This window comes from Rhagoletis pomonella, unplaced genomic scaffold, assembly GCF_013731165.1.
Source record: "Rhagoletis pomonella isolate Grant_MI unplaced genomic scaffold, Rhpom_1.0 Rhpom_scaffold_02041, whole genome shotgun sequence".
Classification (NCBI taxonomy): domain Eukaryota; kingdom Metazoa; phylum Arthropoda; class Insecta; order Diptera; family Tephritidae; genus Rhagoletis; species Rhagoletis pomonella.
The window spans coordinates 22,646-34,573 of record NW_023460595.1 but is presented as its reverse complement, the minus strand read 5'-3'; positions in this window follow the sequence as shown (position 1 = coordinate 34,573).

Below are 11,928 nucleotides of genomic sequence, written 5' to 3'. Positions count from 1 at the left end.
AAGCTCAGCACAATATAGGTCGGGTTTGTTCGCTTAAATAAGTATCTATTAAAAACAACTATTTGTACGTTTTGAAAGAGAACTTTTCTTAAAAAAGATATGTCCCAGTATTATAAAATAGTTCAAAAAACATGCGATTTTTTTTTTAACTCTTTTACCAATGCGTATTGGTAAAATGTTTCAATAATTAACTTTTTAGCTAAAACAGATTTTGCTAAATCTTTTACATTCTTGTACAGTTCTTGGTACTCAGAAAATGAGGTAAGTGGTAACCGCAATCTCCAATATTCCTTTTAGAAAATACCCGCTGAATTTTTCACTTGCATTTGCATCAACCATACAAAATAAACATATTCCGTTTATTATATGAAGATCAAGCGGGTTGAAATGTTTACATTCAGAAATATCTCTTTGTACTTACTTCTTTTTTTAATATATAGTTCGCATCTAATCGTTATGACGATTATGAAGATGATGACTAGTACTGATCAAAACACATGCACCAGGGCGTTGACCTAACGTAGAGTACAGTGGAATATAGTCGTTCTTCTGGGCGTACAGGTACAGACCCTACGTCCTTTTTTTACGCACTGTTGCTAATGCGACCAATCAATGTAGAGCCTTTAATGTCCGAACTAGAGATTGTCACGGGACTAAATATTTAATACCAGTCCCGCCCATTTCGAAAATCAATTTTTAAGCTCCGACCCCGCCCATCCCGACGTTTCTCAGAGTTGCACCGCGCGTCACGTGGGTCCCGAAATCTATCACTAAGGAAAGTGCACAGTCTTGAAAACTAATTTTAAATAATAAAAAATGAAGGATCGATCTGGCATCTTCCAATTATTTTATTTTGCTTTTCTGTTCGTTTTCGCCTCAATAAAACATAAAGAAGTGCATATTTCCTACATCGTTTTTAAGGAGGATTTTCTGAATTTGCGGAGGTTCCAGTTTTTCGTGAGTGTCGGGGAAATGAGTTTGGTACCGTCTCGCCCGCAACTTTTTTATAGACCTCCCCGATGCCGCCCATCATGGCCAACTTGAAATCAGTGCCGGGTTACTCTACATATATGGATGGTGTGCCCCCATCCATCTGCTGGTTGTCAACTGCAGAATGGACTGGGTATGGTGCGAATGACTTTTTTTACTGTTTGGTGATATGGCGCACAAATTGGTGTGGCGTTTTTGTAGTTGAGCGAAGACTCCGAGACCTTGCCTTCAGGTGCACCCCACCCCGGTTAGTGAGCGCATTGTCACAATTCGCATCAAAGACTAAGTTCTAAAACATAAGCCTCATCTATTTGCACACCCGACGGAGTAGCCGAACGATGAGAACAAATAGCAATTTTAAGAACGCCAGCATGCCTAAGATACCTTCGGCTTCCCTGATGAATTCCTTATAACCAAGGATCCGACCATTGCAGCTTTAAAATAGATTAGAGAAAATATTCTAAAGTTGCAACGTCTTCAAGGCAGAGCCGCCAATTCGATTCTGTTATCAGACCTATTCGGTGGAAGGGTAATCGCAATCGATTCGTACCTATCAGGTATCCAGAAAGTAGCCTAATGTAATTTCTATTTTCTAAGATAATCTTCTTTCTGTTGAAAGGGTATCCGGAGAGCGCGACCTGTCACTGCTCCACAGTACTTACTGCGACCAAAGTGTACCCACTCTGCAATTATGGCTCTCGATAAAGGCCAACTGAGACCACAGGAACGTTGAAGTTCCGAAAACGCACTCGGCGATCCTTCTCGAAAAACTCGACGGCGACCGCATTTCCTACGATTTCAAATATGGCCTGGTAGCCAGTAGAGTGCTTGTTCTTACTTGATTAACGTTTTTTTATTTAATTTACTTTCACAACCAAAGGAAACATGCCAACAATTGTTTCCAAAGAAATTTTATCACGCTGTTTTTTTTTTTTTTTTTTTTTTTGAAGATGTATGTGTTTTCCTGTCTTTTAATCCGCAAAGCAAACTTGCCGTTGATAAAGTAAACTACGCAAATGGAATCGCAAAAGATAGCTGATATCTAAACAAAGGAAAATAACTGCCGCCAACGCATACGAATAGGCAAGCTGCTTAAAACAAACATGCGTCAAATCAAGTGAAAGCATTATGAAAATGGAAATCACCAACTCATCTCTAATTAAGTGCTTGCATTAAAGGCACTTTTTCTCAACGATCTACATACTTATTCACAATAACCAACATAAACTTGTGAAAAGCTTTTACAAGCAGTGTAACCAATTAAATCCACACACATCTACACACATACCAATATTGCCATATCAAATGATCAGATGCTTTGTGCGTTACTATGTAACCAAGTTGAGTTATTTGATTTTTTATGCAGCAAAAGTAGCATGAAACAAGTAATTTTTAGCAAAAAAAAACCGACTTCAACTCCCATATAAAAAAAAAATATATATATATATATATCTCATGATCCGCTGATCGGATCTTAACCAGATAAGTATGGGACCACCTCTGAGACACTACCTTTCCGATGCAAGAATTATCGACATCGGTTGACGTGGTCCAAAGTTATGCGGTAACATACATAAAAAATAAAAAAAAAACAAAAATAAAAAGATTCCGACGAACTGATAACCTCCTCCTTGTTTGGAAGTCGGTTAAAAAGAGTTATGCGCACGGAATGAATGTGTAGCATTTGACGAGTAAGAAAATGTTGGAAAAAATTCAGAAAAAGCCAGCGAATCAACAACTAAAGGCGGATCATTTTATTTTGCTAATACATAAAACCACTATTGCACAGCTAGTAGCAGTAACACGCAGCTGCATATTTCAAATTGTGTTTTCAAATGCACTTTAGCACTTAAAGTGAGTGAGTGAGTCAGTGATTGAGTGAATGAGTACTTCACAACTGCGGGTTATGCGTGTATGCAACTAGTGGCAAAAATAAAAGAAAAGGATTTCGCAGAGTCATTAAAACATAGAAAACTAGTTTGGGAACCCAGTCAGCAAACAAAGCAGTTCTACATTCATGTGCTTGAGGATTGTGGTTACTGAGAAGTATGAAGAAAAGTATTTTGTGTTGTTTGATACCGGTGTTGTAATATTTCGTTTATTTTACTAATTTAATTCAACGAAATTTTTAAACAGGTGGCAACTTTCCGCAAAAATATTTTCGGCGATAAGCCATATTGCAATATTTACTTTATCCTATCAATTTACTTAAACAGCAATTTTAAAACAGGTGGCAACTCTGACATTTTTTCTTTCTATATTTTAAGTTAGACCTCTAGCAATACATAAATAGGTGACAACTGCATTCAAATCTATGCATTAGTTTTCGATTGATGCGCGTACAAACATACAGACAGACAGACAGAGCTTCTATTGCTTTGAAAAAGACCCTCCAGTTAATTCTTCTTTAATATCTATAATGTATATGACATCGGCCTTTTACAATTTTACTATACACACACTTAGTTTCTAATTGAATAATTTACCACTGAAAAATCATATGAACTCCTGAGCTTGAATAAAAATATTTTTTAGAGGAAAAGGAAGAAGCATTTTCATGCCAAAATCTAAAGTTTAATTCGACTAGTCATCGAAGAGATTCTCAAGATTTTCCAAATAGAAGAGTATATAATCTGTACTGTTGTTAGACTCACCTTTGACTACTCGTATTACCAAAAAGTACTCTATCTATCAGCAGTATTCCTAGGCATGTACAAGCAAGTCTAATTAGAACGAAAAAAGGAAAAACCAATCTGTTAAAAAGTTTGTTAGCCGGTTGAAACTTGCATTTCATTAGACTGAAATTGTGTGGGCTATAAAACTGCATACGCAAAAATCTTCTAAAGATTCAGATTAAAAAGTTGAAATTTTGATAAAAACTTGTTGAATTTTCCTAAATTTTTTATAAAGTTTGAAACTGTTTTTGGTTAAAGCTTGAACGGTATTTTTATAGAAAAATAATTACAAAAAAAATTAGCTCGAAAAACATAACGAATGTACCAGCGACTGGAAATAATCGGGAGAATGAACCTGCAGATGATTTATGGGACTCTAAGCATTGACCCGGTATCCAAAAAGCGCTATAAGCGACATTTTCATAGATTTTCCGTGAATCCTTTGTCTTAAATAAATATTTACGTGACAATCCGGGACAATCGCAAAGATATACGATTATGGGTACTTTAGGACTGTCTTTTTTAGTGCCGGAAGGATGTAAGTTTAAGGCGCATGAATCTTTTTGCGACATCTTGGGCGCTTTCTCACGGTTTTTGAAATAAAAAAAAAAACCTTGACTATGCGAGCTTTGTGTCTCTTCTTTGGTTTCTGCAGCATTCTGCCGTCTGGGCCAAGGAACTTTTTTCAGTGTTGTAATACGTCCCCCTTTGGATCCACATCGTTTTTATCTGATGGCTGCTAGTAAAGTGAGCAGTTAGGTGGAATATTTCTGAGGGTAAAAGAGAAGCTAGGAAAAAACATATTTCAAAGATTTTACGCATTGCAGGTGGCATTAATCAGAAGTTTGGTTGTTAAATTCTTGTGTGAAAATTCTTTAAACGAATTGAAAGAAGACAGAAAGAAGCAACATTCCTTAACATTAGCTGACTTTCTAGCTGCTTCGTTTGATAGCTATAAGCGTCGAATGTCTTGGAATGATACAAAAAAAAATAAGAAAACAGTATGCTCATCATACTTGGATTAAAAATACAATGGAAACGTGTTCAGAAGAACCAAAGTGAATTAATTATGTCAGAGGGGGCGCATATTCTTGTGCATTAAGATAAATTTATTAATTTATCACCGAAATGCAAAGTTTCAAACTTAATAAACCTTACGAAAAGCATAATGCTAATGACAAAATGGCGTTGATGAACGCGAACAAAAAGGACTACATAATTAGCTGAAAGGCAATCAAATAAGCACAAACATGTACATACATACATATCTACATTCTACGTAGTATTGGAATTTTATATGCACACGCAAATACTTTCGTTTCGAAATACTTGCCACACTTATCCCTTTTACATATGTACATACTCATGTTTGTGTATGTAAGTGAAAAAAAAAAATTTTAATTTTATCAACACGCCACATGGCATACTCTGAAGTCACAGCCACAGCTATTGATTCGGAAAAGCCATAAAATTTCCCATTCCACATAAATTATTTAAACGTCAGCATCCTTCAACAATCTCAGCGTTTATCTGCATATGTGTTCACGCTTCAAAAACTTCTTAACACAAAATTAATCACAAGAACAAAGTCTGCGCCAATAGACATTTATAAATTATGCTGTGGTTATTAAATTTTTTAGCGAAGATGTTTCGATGAGTACAATAAAATAAACAATAGCATCACGCAAGGTGCCAGTTAACAGAAAATTTACAAAAATACAAACGAAACAAAACTCAAGAAGTTGCAAATAAAAAAAAAAAATTAAGAAATAGTTGAGGTCCAGTAAAACAGATGACAGATTCCCAAATGGGACGAAGAACTCTTGAATTTAAAAATTTCATAGAGTAAATTCTAGAAAAAAAAATTGCTATATATTTTATGATGCATACACTTGTGGTCAGCTCATTAAATTAAGTAACTAGGTTCGGCTAGTTTCGGTTATTTTTTTTTATTTAATGTTTATATTTTTTATAAAAGTCTAGCACTTCACCTAACCAACGCCACATAAATGCACATTTCAAACTTCGTACAAAAATTATGAAAATTCAAAAAATGTTGATATTTGCACGCGTAAATTTTAAAATTTTTATTCAGAATTTTTAGAAAAATTTTGGGTATGCTTAACTTTCATTTGACACCTCATTTTTTGTAATCCAAGGTGGCAACTCTTTAGAGTCGATATTAGCGCATTCAAAGGAGTTAGGAAATTTTAAGTGGGTGGCAACCCTACTCAAAAAATTAAAGCTTTGGACCTGCGAAGGACGTGCCCTTTCATCTTTTAATTTTCAGACAGATGGCAACCCTATTCAAAAAAAATAATACATTATTGCACATCTAGAGGCTAAGTCTTTTCATTTGACATACGGTGCAGGACTGACGCCTCCGCTTATTATGATTGAATATAGTAATTTTATTGATAGGAGGCAACCCTATTAAAAAAAAAAATAAAAATTAGTGCTTTTCTACATGCCAATCGCTTTCATTTGACGTCTCGTCACTCTCCTATCGGTACAGAGTATATTAGAGAAAATCTCGAATTCGTTTAGTAGTTTTCGAGATTAGCGCGTACAAAGAATCTCGAATTTCCTTTATACTATTTATGTATATGTATAGATGATGTTAGAACAGCAGTTAGGATTACCGAATATACGGATTATCTAGTAGTGGGACCATCGAAATAGATAAAAGTACTCCTTCACGAAAAACTAGAAATGTGTTTAAAAGTTGCGAACATACAAGAAGAGGTTAAAAAGTACCTCGAAAGGTTACGAGAATATCACCCAAAAAAATCAAAAACACAAAACTCCCATGAAACTGAAAAAATTCAAGAAAGATCAGAGTCGGTTCCTGACACGAAAGATCACAAAAAATTTGCAATAAAACTTTATAAGGCACCACAGAAATATCCAAATTAAAAAAAAATTTCAGAAGACATTTTCCATACAATGCATACTATTTATGCCGTAATAGCAAATAACGATTAAACAGTTAATTAAACAACAGCAATGACAGCAGTCAAAAACAACATGATCAATACGCGAAACTGGCCGCAATTAGTTTCCGCCACATTAATTGCGTTCGCCGCCATATCTGGGTGTTAATAAGGTGGTTTAGTATTACCGACTGCGATGCCATTCATTAGCCAGCCTGGGGCGCGAGCGCATTCAATTTTAAATTTATGTGCTTCTCTCACTCGTTTGACACTCACAATAGGGGAACAGTTCGACCGCATAATTGTGGTAATTTAGTTTACGTTCTGATTTAATTTGTGCTACATGGCGTATACGCAACCAACCAACCGAATTGTAGGCGAACAAGCAAACCACAAACATATCATGTATACGCACTGTTGCATCGTTGCATAAATTTTCCAGCGTATATGTGTACATGTGTATGTATGTTTAGCCATCGCTACTAATTGCAGTGAAGGGCTTTGAAGGAATTACTTAGTGTCAAAAAACACCAATTCAAAGTACAGAGCTGCTATGAACGCGTATACATACGTACATACATACGTACAATATATGTATGTATACTACAAAATACATTGTTGTCAACGAAGTGAATTTGGCAAGGTGCTATTGGCTTCCCACATACATATTTATTACATGTGTATAGTATGGCAAAAGTTCACGCATTCGCGAAAAGAGCACTGCTTGCTTGTAATATAACTAGCGATGCAAATTTAATTTTGTTGAAAGCAAATTAGTGAGACAAAAGTTTGTCGGTTGTGAAATTAAATTCGGTGTAAGTGCAGGGGAAATACTTGAGTATACGCATAACTGTAAAATGTATTGTATGTAAAACTTTGCATAAATGTTAGGAAAAACTAATAGGAGTCAACGCTGGAAAATTCCATTGGAAATTTATACAATTTTCAACAACTATAATGTTTAAAAAGCTAAAAACTCTTAATTAAAAAGTTAAATAAACCATAACAACAATGTGCGTATAAAACGAAAGGCGCTCAAAAACTATTTATTTCGAAAATATTATTTAAGAGGGTTGCCATCTGTCCCAAAAATTTAAATCAATTTAATTAAGTTGTTAAACGAAAGATTTAAGTATAGCTAACGAACGAGAGAGGCTTAGGAAATCTTTTTTCAAAAATATTGTTAAACCTGCTTAAAGAATTAAATTGTACCTTAAATTATAAGTTCAACGAAATTTACGGCACGGAAGCCTAAAGGCGGATTCACCGGACCACTTTTTATTTGCTGAAGACGGTTCACCGTTCAGTTCGGCACATTTTATTTTGTTCTGAAGCAAACAGCTGATGATATTGTTGCTTACATACGATTTTGAGGGCAAATAATACATGCAATTAATTCGCGGCAAACGCATATAAAGAAAAACGCGGCAACCCGAATCGTCAATTTGATTCGAACAAAGAGTGATCAGCACATTTTTGTCGCTCAATTGGATTCGAACAAAAAATTTTCAGCACATTTTGGTCGCACTCTCAGTGAGACCTAGTGGGAAAGGAACGCGTAAAATTACTAACAAAAAGTGTCCGGACAAAAAAAGACATTTAAAAACTCTTTATTACGATAACTTTTTTAATAGGAGTGCCACCAATTTAAAAAGTCAAATTCAATTTAACTAATAAATTCAGTAAAGTACTACCATATGGATGGCATACGAGTAAGATTTAAAGAAGCTTTACTTTAAAAATTTAAAAGATTTGAAAATGGTTTATTTTAAAAAAAGTAAAGTATTACAAAAGGATGCCAGTCGATAGAGATAAGTATAGGAAAGCGTTGTTTCGAAAAATATTTTAAGGAGAGTTGCCACCAGTTAAAAACTCAAATTAAATTTAATCAGTAAGTCTTTCGTCTTTACAGTAAAGTTTAATGAAATATCACAATGACATATTGACATGAAAAAAGGGTAATGTTCTTTCTTTTGTTCGGTCGCATTTAAAGAATTTAATGATGCATGTATTGTATATACGTTTAAGACAAGCTACGAAATGTAATTTTTTTTTATACAAAACTCGCCAATTTAGTCGAAAGTCGACACATTGACCATGTTGTGGGACCTTTACAAATAATTTTTTTTTTTTTTTTTTGTGATATTTATATGTAAATTGTTTTTTTTTTGCATTTGAAATCAGAACGTTAAACCGAACTTAACGTGGGCGGAGCTGTGCGCAAAAGCTAGTGTAGCACATATTTGGTATACATAAAACGCAAAGTTAAAAATTAACAGTTTTTGAAAATCTTCGAAAGAATATATATATAAAAAAAACGACTTTGCTGAAAAAAAATCTGACAACGCCAAAATATACCAAGAAAAAGAGATTTAAAATGTTCTCAAGGCAATGCAACCCAAAAGCCTAGAAAAGTCCCCTAAAGCGCCGGATACGTACGGAAAAATAACTGAAAGACCCCGAAAAAAAATAATAATAATCACAAAAAATCTTAATGTTTCGAAAAATTTAGCAAAGACGCTGAAAATTCTGAAAACGACAGTAAAGGTAGAGAAGAAATTTCGAGACCATTTCAAAAAAACAAGGAAGCTTTATAAATTCAAAAAAAAATTTCAAAACAAAAACTGAGGGCGTTCCGAAAATTACAAAAGGTCACGAAAAACGCCGAAAATGTTTGAAAAATCCGGAAAAAAATACGAAAAAAAAAAACAAAAAGTGTGGCCAGAGTCTAGCAGCGCCAACAGTATCATCAGTTTCACCAGTGTCACCAATGTAAACAGTGTTCTGCAGTGTCACTTACATCACCAGTACCGCCAATATCGCCAGTAAAGAGTTTATATCGCTAACAAAATCAATTAACATTTGACATAAAATATACGACACAAAACAAAATATTTGACAGGTCGATACCGCACCAAAACGCATTCAGCATTTGACCTTTAACGCAACTTGCCACAGCAACGAGTCTCTACCGAAACATAACAAACCTATTAACACTGATTTCACTAATTGTTTACAGCAATCATAAATTTAATTAAAAACAGATACATGCGAGTCTTAATGGATTACCTATCTAATTTTCCATATAAATTAGTTTTTGTATTTACATATTTTTCGCATACAAATCAAATCTAGCCGCAAAATTCTGTGTTAGAACGCAAACAAAAATACTATAGTATGTAGGTAAACAAATTTTAACTATTTTTAAAGCATTACTCCCGTTCAAAGTGCACACATACTCGTAGCTATCTATGCCACGCAAAAACCAGCAACAGCAACAACTGCTCCTCGGTATAATTTAAAATCAATACTTCACTGCCAAAGTCCTGCGAAAATGTAGGTCATTGCATAATTTACAAATAAATTGTTGCTCCCACACACCTTCATACACACATACAGCCGCAGCAACCAACTGCACTATCAAAGCGGCAAGGCAAGGCAAGCAAGTGCTGCAAAAATATTGTTGCAGCAACGCAAAATTTACGAACATCGGGAAGGCGGCAGCCGTATCGGCATTGGCTTGTACAACAACAAATGCAGCCAAACAAATGTATATGTGTGTGTGTGCTTAGCTGCTTACCGCTGCAATGTGGCATAAGCCCAAACATAAACAGACACATACAGAAACACACATACAAGCCCACGCGCGCGCCAAAACTAACACTGTGTACGGCCTATGGACAACAACATTCCTAAAACTATCACAACAGTTTAAGCACCCTGCAGTGAAAAGTCAGAGTAGTTGGTTGATTAACTGGTAGAAAACGCGTAGTTCATTAGCTGGAAGTAGCTGATGTGGCAGCGTAAAGGTTTTATAAAACATGCTTACTTATTACCTACTATACGATGTATAAGCAGACCAACCCTCTCCGCCTGATCTTCTAACAGGGCAATTCTGGCTAAGATAGTAAAAAGTCATTCGTAAGACAAATGAATGACAGTTTGTGAGATAGTTCGAAAGACTTCTGTTATTCTAGCACCGCCACTCTGGGTTAAAAGATATTTTGAGAGAAAGCACTTGCACAGCATGTGCCGAGTAAGCAAAGCGCAGGCGTGCCCATCCGAAAGATCGGAAATTGAGTCCTCGAGAGACGCAGTTCGTTATTATTTATTTTTTTTTTTTAATTATTTTATTATTTTTTTGTGTGCATTCTGGCGACATGACCGAGCCAGCGGAGTTAAAACAACTCGTCGTTCCAACGGCTTCCGTACTCAAGGTGCATGCAAAAAGGGCCACATAAATAACTTTCGAAAAAATCTTTCTCTCATATACTCCAAGGGACTCCTAGTTGTTAGTATGGAAAAAAGATAGAAGACAAACTGGTGAGCTGCCAAGCAAACTGGTAGTGTAGCTTTACCTGCAGGGCATATACCCAATACAATAAAGTGAAACTTCGGAAATAATTTGCACATGAATAATATTTGCTATTTGTGGCAAGTAGAAGCGAAAACAATTAACCAAAACAAACATTATTCAAGAGAATAACATGAAATATGCAGAAAAATTATCTGCATCCTAAGTTCATAGATAAACGAGTAAACAAATTACTAACAGAAATATATTTCAATTAAAGTTGTTTTGGCCAACAAAATAAAAGTAGTAAGAGTGAAGTTAATTTTCCAAAGAAGAAACAAGCAAGTTAGTTCAAACAATAAGCCTAAATAGAATGGTGAATGTCGAAGTTGGCTACAATCGCTTCTACCACTCAGCGTCTGTATGTACTGGTAGTGGTAATGTGGTGGTGTTTTCTGAAAACAGGCAAGCAGACAAATATGCAGGAAAAGTATGTGAGACACCACTCTAAGATGCAAGTTAATTGAATCAAGTTACTCTACTTTTGTTGTATTAAACATTTGCGTAGAGGATGGATCATTTGCTAACTTACGACATAGGATTAATCAAGAATCCATTCAGCCGTTCGATGCCTTGTGCAAAGAACTCGCTTTAGGATAACCTTAATTTGAACCCTATATGTAGAAGGTTTGTCGTTGGCGTAGTCCTCAGTGCCCCTGTCATGCCAATCATTGAATGCATTCTTTTGCCAGCGAGCTACAAAAGAACACTCGCAACAACACAAACTCTGCTATTTATCCGAGTTCAGCAAGGTCGGCTAAAAATACGCGACCGGAAGAGTAGTGTTGGTGAGTGAAAAAACTGCTCTATTGAGAATAGTTACTGGGGAAGTAGAGAGAGAAACTTTTGTTTCCGTATATACATGATTTATATTTTAAATAAGTATATAGTATATTACGCAAATACCTCGCATAATTACTCATTTCTGTTGTTTTTTGTGTCTAAATCCCGTTAAACTAATCACATGTTTCTTGCC